The sequence below is a fragment of the Peromyscus eremicus genome, chromosome 7, assembly GCF_949786415.1.
Source record: "Peromyscus eremicus chromosome 7, PerEre_H2_v1, whole genome shotgun sequence".
Lineage (NCBI taxonomy): Eukaryota > Metazoa > Chordata > Mammalia > Rodentia > Cricetidae > Peromyscus > Peromyscus eremicus.
In genome coordinates this window covers 85,844,245-85,854,784 of record NC_081422.1, presented here as the reverse complement: position 1 = coordinate 85,854,784, position 10,540 = coordinate 85,844,245, and the positions used below count along the sequence as shown (strand labels likewise).

At 36.9% G+C, this 10,540-nt stretch overlaps 1 pseudogene; it reads right to left on the bottom strand.

The window, feature by feature from the left end:
• Positions 1-1,309: 1,309 nt before the first annotated feature.
• LOC131915668 (methionine aminopeptidase 1-like) overlaps positions 1,310-10,540 on the bottom strand; it is a 50,039-nt pseudogene continuing 40,808 nt past the window's right edge.

Sequence of the window (10,540 nt, the reverse complement as noted above, 5' to 3'; positions counted from 1 at the left end):
TCACAATCCTCAGGTTTGGCAGCAAGCACCTCTATCAGCTCAGTCATATAACCAGTCCCTTGTTTAATCTTCTTGAGAGTTTCATTATGTACTTTAGGCTAGGTTTGAACTCACTTTGTAATCTAGGTTGTCTCGATCTCACAACTTCTGGGACTGCAGGCATGTACCACAGACTTGAGTTTTAACATTGGGCTTCAATGTTTAGTTTATGATACTCTTCTCATATTCCTGCTGGATCTGAAATATTAGGAATAAGAATGTAAATCTTTCAAAACAGCAAACATATCTTCTCAAGCTTTGTCTTACAACACTAAATCCTGACTTACTTCTCTTCCTTACACTGCAACCAAGTTTTCTTGCCTGGGAGCCTCATCTGGGCTAGAGAATACATTGGCTCTGGGTTCCCCTATGAGACTTGGCATATATGAACATCTTAGTTCTGTCTTCCGTGAAACTAGATTCTGGGACTGGAGATATGGCTTAGTGGATAAGAGCACTGGCTGCTCTTTCAGAGGACCTAGGTTCAATTCCCAGCACCCACATGGCAGGCAGCTCATGTCTGTAACTTCAGTTCCAGTAGATCCAATTCCCTCACATAGACATACATGCAGGCCAAACACTAACGCACATTAAAAGAAAAAAAAAAAAAAAAGGAACTAGATTCTGATCCACACAGCCTGTTTCTTTTTGTGCACTCAGAAACTAGGTTTATCTTTTCACTGTATTGTGCCTGCTATCACAGGCCTTTGTCGCCAACTTATACCTGAACGTACCAAGTTTGGGAGACATGCCTTAACCCGACTGAATTTTGTAATCAAGTGGGCTTCCTTTAGGTCGGAATTTCTCTGAAGCATCTAGGGGTGAAAGGCGGAGGGTGCTAAAAATTCATGCTCCCAGGTCTTACTTCAGCTGTAGTAAATAAGAAGGTTTGAGCTAGGGATAGTTGACCAGGGCCCTGTATTTTAGCATAGTGAAAGCTGAAAAACATTGACTAAAGCCTAATAGGCTGTTAGATTTGAATTTTATCTGGACCCAAGCTTTCTTTTTTCTCCCCCCCCCCATCATGTTTTTGTTACCGTAACTTGAGACTACTTATTCATATTTCTCTGTCTGGAATCCTTAAAGATTCATAAGAGTATCCAACCAATAAATCAAACAGCTAAAAGACTGTTTTTAGCCCAAATAAAGCTGTATTTCAAACACACCACTTAGGTTAGTACCCATTACAGTGAAACACTCCTCTGGATTTGACATTAGAATAGGAACTTGTTCACGATATTAGTAACAATAATGTAGATTAAAATGCCTTTTAACATGTTAAAAAGCACGCAATGAATCCATAGTCTATATCAGAGCTGTGTACAACCTGCTCCCTGAATGTAGAGCAAAGACAGTGAGGAATGCATTTCCGAAGGATGCCCATATTGTGGACAACAGGAACAGAAAACACTGCAGGAAAAAAATTGGGAAAAATGTACTGATTCAAATGTGCTTTTTAAGTTATGTAATTCTGAGTGATCAGGGAAATTTAGAGTATCTGTGTATTTATGTATCAATCATTGTCTTTTGGTGTATCTATGACTGACTGCACATTAACTCTATCAACTACTCACCACTTTTGTATTTATCTATCTTTAACATTCAAATGTGATAAAAATCTACATTGCATGAAAGTGAAAACTGTTGTCCGTTTTATTTATGCATTTGCTGGCCCAAGCCTGCTTGCTTTTTCATGTATGTTCTCCATGTGTTTGTTGATTGACTTACTTGGTTGAATACCGTTCGTCAGAAGATATTTCCAAAAGGACTCAAGTGTAAGGGAGGCGATACAGGTGTCCAGAGACCTGTGGAAATGGCCATGTGGATGAAGACTACAGCTTTATAAGAATGTATCTTAGTGCTGAATGCTATCATATTTCCAAAGTGTTGCTTAGTTGGCTATGGGCCCACCCTATAGCCAGTAGCTTGTGGTAGTAATAATTGTGATTTCTTTTGTCTCAGAGAAGATTTCTTTCTCTTTTTAGGTGCGAGGCTTGTATGAAGTGTGACTTAAATCTGTTTGGGAGTATAGGCCTTGGAGGGATTTCTGGGTTAGACATTTTCTCTTTTCAGAAATGGTCTCTGTCTGCATATACAAAGACAACGGCACCTATTGGCTAATGGTACACACTTGCTGTGTGTGAGGAGATCTTCAATTGTAGCATAGTCTCCTTTAAATTTAATTTTCCAATCTATGTGAAGAAAATTAACATGTTCAAAATGCATCTAGAAACATGATTTGGTTATCATCTGACATATACTTTCTGTGGAAATATGTTAGCTATTTGTACATATAACAATGAAATTTATTGTCTGTGTCTCAGTACTGGAGAGTGGTGACACCACATGTGGTTTTATTTTAACGCTGAAACTTGCAACCTCTCATTCATTCTTAAAACAACTATCTATTAATGTTTCCTATGTGTCAGCATCTCTTTTAGGATGGAGAGGCAGTCAAAGTTCTTTATGGAGCTGGCCTTCTAGTGAACAGATGAGCTTTGGAAGGATACGTAAGAAAGCATATTATGAGAAATCCACAGAGTCTGCTTAAAGGGCAAAGGAATTTATTAGGGGAGAAAACCCCACCGTACAGAACAGAATTGTCACAGGTTCTGGACTGCTGGGGCAGAGTCTCACACGGTTCCAGTCCCGTATCCAAACCTACGAAGGGAGAGAAGAGACCGTGGTCGGTAGTGCATCTCAGGTCTGAAGGGTAGCCAGGAGGCCACGCCCCAGGGGCGTGTACTTCAAGGTCAGGCAGGTAGAGCAGTTACCTACTACATTTCTAGGGCTGCGCTTCATGGTTGTTGAACAGATATTCTCTACAAAAGCAAACTTCAGGTAGTCATAAGTCCTGTGTGAAAACTGAACACAGTTATGAGATAGAGAGGACCTAAGGGGTGAATGGGTTGACATTGGCTGCAGTGGTTTTTGTGAAGACAAGGTGTTTAGCTGAGACTGAGGTGATCTGAAGAAACCAGACACTAAAAGGCCAAGAGATGAATGAATCTGACCATGAAAAATAAATGTAAAGGCTCCAGGTAAAACGTGGCTTGACATGCTTCAGTTAAATCATCAATTTATTAATCCAAACAAGTGTTTCTGAGAGTCTACTTTGTGCCAGGTGCCATATATTCAAAGATGATGACAAATAGTGAGTGAAACACACATTTTGGGCTCCAGATGCTATAGGGTTTGTATTCTGGTGATTACATAAAGAGAATGGCAGTACAGAGAGAGAGAAAAAGGAAGACAGAGGAGGAGGAAAGAAGGAAGGATAAAGGTAAAGTATTAGACAATGGTAAATAAATTAGTTCCAAATGAGATCGAACAATATGATAGACATTTCAGTGGTGGATCTGAGCTTGAGGGACTAGAGAGTGCCCTTTGGAATGGCTGATTTGCATTATAATAATAGGGTGACAACACGGGGCTTACAGTCCTTTGGTAGTCCTGATTGTGGATTACAACATAGCAAACTGGACCAAGGAGAACTTATGGTTATGTGAAGCAGTCTGTGGCCCTCATTACTGCATATGTGAAGGCACAGAACTATCGTTATTGGAATTTATAAAGAAAGGAAATAACACGTTTTATCATCAGTAGCAAATTATATGTGGCTTTCCCCACCCCAGTTTTGGAATGTTGAGACTGAAAACAGCTGTTTCAGTTGATGGGAATATATGCCAGAATTAAGAGCTTCTACTTAATGTAGAATTGTTTAAATAACAATGAATCTTAAGATTAAATTATGAAGTATAAAAATTAATATGTATTTAAGCAATCCTACAATTGTCTTAGCTTTTTGCACCTTTTAATTAAAACCGTGGATCCATTATGGAGCATATCTTGTGGTATTTTGCAATTTAAAAAATGTTGAAATATTGGCTTATTTTATACAATGAGAAAATGCTAGTCAGGGTTTTCATACTACAAAGAATAGGATTCTATTTAAAGCAGTTCAAGTTAAAGGTTGTTTCTTGAAAGGAAAGAGCATGGGTAGAAAATAGAATGCGGTTTATAGGCGTGAATGGTACTGACACCAGAGGTCGCGTGCATTGCAGTCTCTGCATCTGCTCCATGGGAATTTCTGCTTTCCTTTCACGTAGCTTTCTTTCCTTATTCACAGACCCTGCTTCACTTGCTGTCAATCATAACTCCCTTATCCTTTCCATGCTCACTACTAAAATGAAACATGATCTTGAGATACATACACACTGCATAGAAAATACATGGTATTGTAAGGATTAATTTCTCTATTTAATAAATAGTAGTTAAATTAATAGGAGATTAAGCATTGAATAAAATGAGCAAAAAAATCCTTGCTAATGTGGAAATTATAGTCTAGGGGAACAGATATAAAACTAAGTAAGTTACATGTAACATGATACTTAGGAAATCATAAGATCTATGTAGACAATTAATTGTGAAACTAATTAGGAAATAAACAGGAAGCTCTAGGGAAAGCTCAATATTTCTAAGAGGTCATTTAGAGAAAGGACTTTAATACACAGAGACATCAAATATTTGTTTGAATCTGAAGAAGAATGAACAAAGGGCAGGGCAAGTTAGAATAATTGAAGGATTTGGGTAGCTTGGAAATAGTTTGGGTATGAATGTGAAATGTGCTACACACTTTCATGTGTTGGATCCTTGGTTCCCAGCTAATGGACTATTCTGGGAGATGATTGATGGAAACTTTAGGAAGTGGTAACTTGATGGAGACAGTAGATTATTGGGAACATGCCTGTAACAAACATCTCCTTTTCCAATGCATTCTGGTTAGTATGAGTAGCTTCTTTCACACGCTTTCATCACCATCATGTTCTATCTCACCACAGACACAGAATCAATGAAAGAAGGACTGTGGACCTCTGAAGTGATGAGCTATATATCCCACCCAGAAGTTGTGAGCATTTTGTCAAACACAATGCAACATCTGACTAAAACAGGGACAGAATTTTGGCAAGTGATCATTTAGAGTCTTGTTAATAGATGTAAAAATTTAGGGTTTCATTCATAGTGAGGCACAAGATACTAGAGAGGCTTGAGCAAAGCAATTTAATTTATCATATTTCAATGGGATTATCATGGCTCTATATTAAGATGAGTCTGAGAGGAGTTATAACAGGCAAATGTTATTCTCTGCTCCTTGGATAGCTGTGTTTTTTTGGTTTGTTTGTTTATTAATTACCATCCACTGAAAATAGAAGCTTCTCTGATGAGTGTTGAGGGATGTGCTAATCTATGGGTATTATAGTAAACTGTTAGAAGTCCATTTCATACTATGTCCATTTATCAGAATAATAGTTGTAGGTTCTTCTGTAGGACCTATGACCTATCTAGCCATGAGTTCTTGGTCTAGCAATGGTGTGGAGCAGGACTTAAATCCAATAAAGAAATGACTGATTACTCCTATGATGTTCAAGTCACTGTTGTACCAATGAGACTGTCTTTCCAGGCCACTAGTTATGTAGCTCACAGAGTTCAAAGCTGGGTAAGACTGATGATTATTTTTCCTCTCCAGTAGTGTGCATAGCACCCTCTAGTATCATGAAAGCTAGTCAGTAAGGATGAAGCTTCATGTTAGTACCAGCTTAATATCTCCATGTTCTATGACTCAACTACACTGTATCTTCAGCAATGGTGTCTCATTATCAAGTTCTGGAGGGTAACCAAGAGCCCTGGCAACAATCTGTATGTTTGGAAGTCTATGGAACCCACAGACCAATAACTCCTTAAGAGGGAATCAATTCTTGACACTGAACTTTTTATTTCTTAGCCTGTCAAGTCTAGAAGAGGCATCATTGTCCCATTGTAGGGTAACTACCTAAAAATTTATTTTAGGTTTGCTTATTTTGTATGTATGGGTGTTTTGTTTGTATGTGTGTATGTGTGCTATGTGTGTGCCCAGTGCCCAAGGAAGTTAGAGGAGGGAACTAGAACTCCTGAAACTGGAGTTTCAGATGATTGTGAACTGCTTTGTGGGTACTGTGAATTCAACATGATCTTCTGTAAGAGCAGCAAGTATTCTTAAACACTGAGCAGTATCTCCATAACCTAAGTCACAACATTTATATATGTGTGTATATATATATATAATATAAATTAGTGTAGCTACAGTTTATGTATATAATATAAATATGGAAGCTTCTACAGTAGTAGGTGAATTTCATATGACTTTTTCTAAAGGTCTTTAGTGTTACTTATCCCCCCTGTATTCATCCTCTACCCTTCACTTATATATACCTAACCCCAATTTAACTCTTTCTGCTTCATTATTCTCCTTTAACCATTTATACCACTGTTATTCTATCTCCTTCTCCTTGAAGCCTTCTGCCTCCATGCCCCTTATTAATTTCTTGACCTCTATACATATTATAAAGAAACATACCTATCTGAAGAGTGAAAGTTAACATCCATAAATGAGAGAAAACATTCTCCCTTTATCTTTCTGGGTCTGTGTTACCTCACTCATGATGATTGCTTTCAGCTTCATCTATTTACCTGAGAATTTCATAAGCTTGTTTTATCTTAATAGCTAAATAATATTATATTATGTAAATATACCACATTTTCATTGTCCATTCATCAGTTGATGGACATCTGGGACGTTTCCATTTCCTGGCTATTATGGATAGAATGGCAATGAACATGGATGAATAAGTCATCTCTGTAGTAGAACATTAGTGTCTTTTGGATACATGCCCCCAAATGGTATAGCTATATCATGTGGTACATCTACTTTCAGTTTTGTGAGGAACCTCCACACTGATTTCCAAAGTGGTTGTAACAGTTTGCATTCCCACCAGCATTTATTATTATTATTATTATTATTATTATTATTATTATTATTATTTTAGCTATTCTGATTATATCAAGATTAAGTCTACTTTTAATTTGCATTTCCATGATAGCTAAGGATGTTGAACAATAAAAAATATATTTTATCCATTTATATTTCATCTTTTGAGAATTCTCTGTTTAGTTCCATACATTAATATTTTCTTGATGTTTAGCTTTTTTAGTTCTTTGTATATTCTAGATACTAACCTTCTGTTAGATGTGCAGTTGGCGAAGATTTTCCCCCCATTTTGTGGGATGCCTTTTTACTCAAGAGATGGTGTCCTTCCATATACAGAAACTTTTTGGTCTTATGAGGTCTCACTTATTAGTTGTGGATCTTATTGTCTGCATTATTGATATCATGTTTAGAAAGTCCTTTCCTATGCTAGTAAGTTCAAGCATATTCTCTACTTTTATCTTAATCACTTTCAAGGTATCAGATCAAGGTTCTTGATCTATTATGAATTGAGTTTTCTAAATTTATCTATGATTTTCATTATTTCTTGCCATCAACTGAGTTTGTATTTTTTCTTGTTTTTCCAAAATTTTGAGTTGCATAATTAAGTCATTTATTTCTACTCTTCCTGGTTTATAATTGTAGAGCCCAAAGTTTCCCTTGTAGGGATATTTTTAATATTTTCTAGAGGTTTTGTTATGTTGTTATGCTATGTTTCCATTTTCGTTTAGTTCCAAGAATTTTTTAAAATTTCTTCTTTAATCCATTCTTCGCTCAGTAATGAGTTTCTTAATATTCATGAGTCTGTACACATACTTACTAGGTTTTTGGGTTTTTTTCTTTTTTGCTGTCAACTTTAGTCTTAAGTTATATTATAGAGAGATAGGGTAGATAGAGGTATTTCAATCTTGATTTTGTAAAGATTCCAGGATGTGGTTTATTTTTGAGAAGCTTCTATGTGCTTGCTGAGTAGAATGCATATTTTTTGATTTTTGCATGGTACATTAAGTAGATATTTGGTAAGTCCATTTGGTGTGTGATGTAACTTAATTTTGATGTTTCTCTGTTTAGTTCTGTTCAGATGACCTGCCTAATGGCAAAAGTGGAGTATTGAAATTACCTACCAATGATGGGTTGATGTTAGTATGTGTTTTTAATTCCAGTAGTGCATTTTTGTGTGTGTATGTGAAATTGGGTGAAGCATTTTTTTGGTGCACACATGTTTAGGATAGCAATATCTTCTTGTTTAATGCTTCCCTTGTCCTTCTTTATCTCTTCTGATTAGTGTTAGTTTGAAGTATATTTTGTCAGGCATTAGGATAGTGGTGACTGCTTCCTGCCTGTTAGATTGGAGTCCCGTTAGACTGGAGTACTATTGCAGATCCTTTTACTCTAAGACTCCTTATTTATAATAATAATAATAATAATAATAATAATAATAATAATAATAATTACTGAGACAGAGTTACTCTGTGTAGCCCTGACTGTCCTGGAATTAACTCAGTAGAGTAGGCTAGCCTCAAACTCACAGAGATCCACCTTCCTCTGCCTTCCAAGTGCTGGAATTAAGGGCATGTGCCACTACCACCCAACAGCTGTGCCTATCTTTAAAGCTGTATTTCTTATTTTTTTATTGGCCATCATGTTTTTTTCTTTCTTTTTATTAAAAATTTTAATTTATTTTACATACCAACCACAGTTTCCCCTCCCTTCTCTCTTCCCATTCCCTCCCTGTACCTCCCATCTATCTCCCCCATCCACTCTTCCTCCATTCAGAAAGGAGCAGGCCTCCCATGTGAGTCAACAAATCACAGCATATCAAGTTGAGGCAGGACAAGCTCCTCCCCCTCCATCAAGGCTAGGCAAGGCATCCCAGCATGCGGAATAGGTTCCAAAAAGCCATAAAGCTCTGGGAGTCCAATTAGTGAGAAAGAGGAGGGTTTATATGAGCAAGAATTGTTGAGACCAAGGTTGGATAAAGCACAGGGACAAATAGCCAAATGAATGGAAACACATGAACTATGAACCAATGGCTGAGGGGTCCCCAACTGGATCAGGCCCTCTGAATGGGTGAGACAGTTGATTGGTTTGATCTGTTTGGGAGGCATCCAGATAGTGGGACCGGGTCCTGTGTTCATTGCATGAGTTGGCTGTTTGAAACCTGGGGCCTATGCAGGGTCGCTTGGCTTGGCCTGGGAGGAGGGGACTGGACCTGCCTGGACTGAGTCTACCAGGTTGATTTCAGTCCTCAGGGGAGGCTTTGCCCTGGAGGAGGTGGGAATAGAGGGTGGGCTGGGGAGAAGGTGAGGGGGGGCGGGAGCGGAGAGAACAAAGGAATCCGTGGCTGATATGTAGAACTGAACTGTATTGTAAAATAAAAAAATAAAAAGAAAAAAAAAAGCCATAAAACTGTATTTCTTGTAGACAACAGATATATGGGTTTTGTTTCTTGACTCATTCACATAGCTTTTATCTTTTTATTAGAGAAGAGAGGCCATTAATATTTAAAGTTATTATTGAAAAGTGTGCGTTGATTGTAGTCATGGTGTTGTTGATTTTTGGTGGTAGTGTTTGTGTTCTCAATGACTTTGTGTTTTAGTAACTATACTTTTGTATTTCTTTCTACAGTCTCTTGGCTATGCTCATTTTTCTCTTCAGCACAAAATATTGCCTCCTATATTTTCTTTAGGTTTGGTCTGTTGGACATAAATAATTTTAGGCAGTTTATATCATTGAATGTTTTTTATTTCTCTTTTAATCATGGCAGATAATTTTGCTGGGTATATTAGTCTAGGTTGGATGTAATGATCTTTTAGGCACTGGAATGCATTGCTCCAGCCTCTTCTGGCTTTCAACACTTTTATTCAGTTATCTTGATGGGATTTCTTTTTTTTATGTAATTTGTATTTTTTTCTCTTGTAGCCTTCATTACTCTGTTCTGTATCATTAGTGTTTTAACTATGATTTGCTGTGGGGATTTTCTTTTGTGGTCTTATCTACTTGGTGTTCTGTGTGCTTCTTGTATCTGTATGGGTGTGTCTTTTCTTAGTATCTTTAGAGAAAATTTTCTTCTGTGATCTTGTTGAAGATCTGGTCTATGCCATTTATCTGAGATTTTTTTCCCTCACCTAGTCCTACAATTTGAAGATTTGGTCTTTTCATGTTATCTTCCATTTCCTGTTTCTTCTTTTTCTATGTTTAAATTTTTTAAAAATATCTTTTGCTTATTTCATCTAGATCCACTACTTTACCTTCTAGTTCTGATATTCTCTCTATAATCCTTTCCTTTGAGAGTTTTCAATAACATTGAGTATTGGGTTTTTAATTTTCCTTTTCATTTCAGCTTGCATCCTTTTTAATGTTGTTCTTTTTTCTTGTCCCTTTATTAAACTCCATTTAAAAATACTTTATTGTCTTTACCAGTTCTATCAGCCTTTATTTGTGTTTTCTTGGGCATCAGTAGGATCTTTATTCTCTTTAAATTCATAGAACTGTCCCTTTAAGCTCCTTGAAGTCTTTGGTGAAATTTATTATTGTTCTTTAAATCTTGTATCATTAGGTTCATCTTGGTAATTCTCACTGGTAGATATTTCTATAGGACTGATGGATTTTTTAGGGGGATGGGGAAGATTCTGCCTTGAACTTACAATAAGATCTGAGTGTGTGGATCTCTTTTATTAGTTGTGTGTCTAATATGGG